Consider the following 5532-nt stretch of genomic DNA (forward strand, 5'->3'; position numbering starts at 1 on the left):
ATAACTCAACTGGTTTTCAGGCATTTCATCGCACCTCGATTCTCTGCGTACGATCAATGAAAAAAAAGTTTTCTCTTGAATCAACTTCTTCTCCTCCAAACCCCGTAATAGTTTAGATGTCCAGGCTGATGGCACTGTTAAACACATTTTCTACCGACAAAACACATTAAACAGTGCCTAATTTATCTCCTCTATGAGTCTTTTGTATGCCTTTTACTCTTCTAGTCTAAGTAATCAATGGCAATTTATGTAAGCATAAATGATGCTTCCTTTCTCCAACGCACTCTGCATTGCCCAAAAGAAAAAATCATATATTTTAAAAAAGGGCCTTTAAAAAATAAAAGAAAAGATATTAATAAAAAAGAACATATATCAATTAATTCAATAACAAAAAAAGAGAACAATAATCAGTGCTTCAACTTTCATCAATATTGTTTCTCCTGTTCCAATTTCATTAGATTTAAGTTTCCTATTTATCGTAAACAACATTTAATACTGACAACGGTACACATGCGCCATTTTTTTAAATTACCTTTGTCAACTGACTGGCTGGGGTGAGTTATTAACTCACCTGTACAGCTCTAAGTCGCGCCTTCCGCACGTTCATTGTATGTGGATATGAGCGCATTTGATTCGGAGGGCGATTGTTGAGCGCTTCTAAAGCGGAGGTATCGAAAATATCTTCCAGGAATGGCATCCTGTGATGGCCCATACAAGTGGAAGTCCGAAGGAGCCAGTTCAGGGGTGTACAGTGGATTGGAATGAAGCTTGGACAGAATTTCATACAAATATTTGAAGTTCAGCGTTGTTCCTTCTCTGCGCTGAAAGCAGGTTATTTTCAGATGGCCTTGGAAAGCGTCTTTATCGCCGCTCCGTGAAAAATAAAATAAATTACCAAGTTTGAACGTGGTTTAACTTCCTCGCACTGAGGCCGTCGCTCTTTCTTGCATTTCTTTCACTCTCAACCCTTGCCACATCTTTCGATAACGCCCGGAACCTATCCTACGCTCGTATCTCGTGTGTTTCACACTTCGCCAGTTTCACCAACGAGGATAATTGAAGTAACTCAGATGATATTCTCCAAAAACCGAGATATTACAACAATCGCGTTTCACCAGATGCATTAACTAGGTTTTGGGCTGTTATCTCGGTTTATACTTTCTCTGATGATATTCCGCCGTTCAAAGCTTATTATCCGAGTTAATCTGAGGGCAGATGTAACGTGGCATGGTGCGCATGCAGCTTCATCAGCTCTCGGAAAAATCGAATTACAGCAAGGACGAATATCGACATTCTATTCGGAGACCACGTTCATTATGGATAAATTAGCGTGCAGATTATTTTAATATAAATGGTCAAGTACATTTATTTACTCATCCCTAAATGGCAAATAAAATAAAACTGCAAAGGCATTTCTCGCTCTCATTGAAGAAGACGAATTTTACTTAAAAGGGGAGGTGGAGGTTACCAATGCCGTATATTTTATAGCATTTGGAATGGCGAACACATCTCTAAACTGGTAGGGATTCTAATGAATGGGCCTTAATTTGGCTGTAATTAATTAATTTTCACGCCGTACTTTTAACAAGCCTTATACAATAATGATGTATAATGCTAAAACAGCGCGGCATCTTCTATGTCGGGTAGTTAGTATAGTAGTACCGTCGTCGACTATCACCCAGAGGGCCAGGGTTCGAGCATTAGCCATAGCAACTATTGCATGGCTTTTTTTGTCGTCTTCATTTTGATCATACGGCGACAAGTATATGAATAATTTTAATTGAAGCAAGATTACACATGAGGAAAATTTTTTTATCATCATAATGGGGTACATTTCACACGTCACAATGGAGGCGGCAGGTAAGTACGAGCATTCATGAAGTGATAGTTGATACATTGTCTCATAATTGACGTTATTGCGGGGTAAAATTATTGCAGAATTGTCCGTAATGTAGTTTTTTGATGCAATATCCCATCTTTTTGTGTAAATGACGGGAATGAAGGTAAATCTTTAAGGATTTCTTTCGTTCATTCCCTTGAGAACACGTTTGATTGATAAGGTCATGTATAATGAGAATTAAAGTACAGGTAGAGGCGAAACCCATTTTTTCTTCCAGCAACAGATACTCAACATTATTTACTCAATGGTTTATCCAAAACTGTTCCATTTTCATCCCTTACCTCATTTGAATGTTAATGTAGAACTTCTTCAATGACGTCATGAACTTCACGACGAGCCTTTAACATCTAACAAATTTTCAGCAAAAGCGGAAGTACGTCGAAAGGAAATACATTGATTAAATTAGGTCAAATGGTGTCGATTATTGTCAATGGCTTGACTTATTTAAGTTTAAATAACGGAAAATAATGTGGTTTGATTTTCATCTGTTGTGCACCTACTCAGTTATTTTTATAACGACATTTTATTCCTATAATGACATACTTACAATTGTTTTACATTTTTTTATGTAAAATAGACTTACCCTAACAGAATTTAGACAACATAGGTACTATCGTCTACAGCAGTGGCAGATATATGGGGGCTGAGGAGGCTATTGCCCCCTCTTGGCCATCCAATTTACCCTAGAGAAGGTAATTTTTTTCCGACCCCCGCTACTGCTGGAATTTTAACCCCCAATTAGCATCCTCCCTTGTCCCTATCCTGGATGCACCAATGGTCTTCAATAATATTTAGACACCCACGAGTTCCACTTATGATAAATCAAGGTGGCTAGAAGAGGATATAGTTACAGCTGAAAGTGGGGGAGGAAAATAGTGACGTAACGAAGTTAAAAAAAACTATATACAGCAACGCAATGGGATCAACACATGAATATAATCAATTGACAGTTCACAGATGAGATCAATGGTTTCTTGAAATCTAGGATTATGCTTTGGGGGGGGTGTGTGGGGATTTAGGGAGGATAAGGGGGGTTATTGGGGGCTATCCCCCCAGGAAACGGGGATTTCAGGAAAAGTTTTGAAAAATAACGTGCCTTAACATGCCTTTTACATCATTTCGCCATTTAAAATTTAACTACATGCAGATGCAGTTACTATATATCAAATCCAGACAAGATTTTCATATAATTTTTTTGATTACTCAGAGTCTTTGGGGGGGGGGGGGGATACATCCCCTCTTTCCCAATATTTTCCCCACTGGAAAGTGGAACCTACGGCAGGCTAGAAATTATAAAGCTGGAATAGCAAAGCTAAAATTCGATATGCAAGGAATCAGCGAAATGAAGTGACCTGATAAGGGAGACTTTTGGAGTCGAATCTATAAGGTTATAGGCAAGGGATATCAAAACAGCAATGCTGGGGTTGGGATAAGCCTTAGAAAGAGCCCGTAAATGCGTGTGAAAGGTTTTCAACAGTAAAATGAAAGGATAGTAATGGTATAATGTTAGAACGTAGGTTTCCGCGGCGATGGTTTGATCTCTGCATTTCTTCCGGGTTTCCTTCCGCGTCAGATTGTTCGTAGACAACAGTTTCGCTGGCTATCCTGCCAGCGCCTTCAGGTCTTCAAGTCACCTTCGACCTGAAGACGCTGGCAGGATAGCCAGCAAAACTGTTGTCTACGAACAATCTGACGCGGAAGGAAACCCGGAAGAAATGCAGAGATCAGTAATGGTATAGTCAGAGACTAATCCGGTAGAAACCGCAGTGATACATGTTTATGCGCCTTCGATAGAGACTAAGAGGGTCAATAAGTTGAAGACGTCTAAGATGATATGACATCTTCCTCCCGATGAAAAAGCGTTTGGCGGCGCTGCAGATCTTTTACAGATCTCCCGGCTAAGGGGGTATGTATTATATTCGATTTCACCCAATATTCCATCTCCACTAAACCACAGTGTTAAAGTTATTCATCTCCAGAGAATAAATAGCAATAACATGGCAAAAAAGTGGAAATGTTCTCAACTTTTGGTGATAAACCATTTATTCTTGATGTAAGAGGAATATTTCACCCATAATGATTCAGAATAAATTCAGTATGTACTAAAATTTTTATTAAAACTACAGATACAATGGAAAATAGCATACAATATCAAAGACATTTTGCAAAAGGCACATTGGTTTCAGTCATTCAGTCAGGTTCAGTCAAGTCAGATTCATTGCCACAGGCCCAAAATCACTTACAGCAATCCAAAAATCATTTGGGGCGCTGGAGGCGCGTTTCACCCGTTTCAACCGAGAGCACTACTACCAAACACTTTACAAAAGCAATAACTATCCAGACGATAAATGCATACGCTTAAACACAAAACTGAATGTATTTAAAACACTGATAAAATACTCACAAAAACTAAACATAAATACTTATAAAAAAATGTTTGCTGCACATGTCTGATTCAGTCAAAAGGAAACCAAGGAACAATATCTTCCCTCGAACTTCACTACAATTCGACTATTTCTTTGAAATAGTCGACTTGTAGTGCCATGTGAGAGGCAATTATCAAGGACACTAATAATTCAATGTCTAGAAAGCATTCGTGACTTAAGAACACTTTTAGAGACAACACTTTGTAGTAGGAACACCATTTACATTGGTAAAACATTCTAGGCACCCTGAGCAAACTATTACCTCGAACAGGAGCCTACCCATTTCAGACAATACTTTGTTCGTTGAGGCTGCGGATGAGAAATAAGGGATTCACAAATGTATACTATTACTAAATAAGCAAACATCTATTACACATTGCCCGACATCCCTCACAGCACAGCTGCAAGACTAGCACAGATGTAGACTAGGACTGATTAACTATTTACAATAATGTACGTAGGCAACTTATAAAAACACAACTCCAGCAGTTGAGTGAACAACCAAAAGGGGACTAGGCAATACTGTATCCTCCCTCATTCAACCTCAAGAGATCATTCCTAAGTATGTAGCCGCAAAATACATTTTTTATATAAAAATTAATTTATATAAAAATAATTTATATAAAAAATTACGTAGAATTTATGTGTGTCATTACAAATTTTGTAATGAAACACATAAAACTATTCACATTGCGGTAAAAGTCACCTATTTGAAACATTTATCTTAAAAAAATTCCGGGGGAGGGACTCCGCACCTCCCACTTACCCTGGCGGGTATTCCATACCCCCTCCCAGACCCTTCAGTATTAGCTGCGTCTAAAATCCCCCCAGACTTAATTCCTAGCTGCACCCCTGATGGACACTTCTATGTAAATTGGATAGTGTCCAAATATGGTTAAAAAAAAGGAATGTCCAACGGATGATGAAGCAGCGAGTCGATCATTTTTATTCCACCAGGGACACGTAGTCCAGGAATCCCTGACGGCCGCTGAGGCATGTCCACATTATGGGTCTGTTGATGAAATCTTCACGGGAAATCAGCCGGGTAATGATGGTCATAACCATTCCTTCTATTGATATTCGCCCTGAAGACGATGGCAGAGAAGGCCATCGAAACGTTGGCAGCAATGACCATCATTATCCGGCTGATTTCCCGTGAAGATTTCATCAACAGCAATCGCCGGGAAAGCACCAAATCCTTCTTCA

The sequence above is a fragment of the Ischnura elegans genome, chromosome 8 (assembly GCF_921293095.1).
Source record: "Ischnura elegans chromosome 8, ioIscEleg1.1, whole genome shotgun sequence".
Lineage (NCBI taxonomy): Eukaryota > Metazoa > Arthropoda > Insecta > Odonata > Coenagrionidae > Ischnura > Ischnura elegans.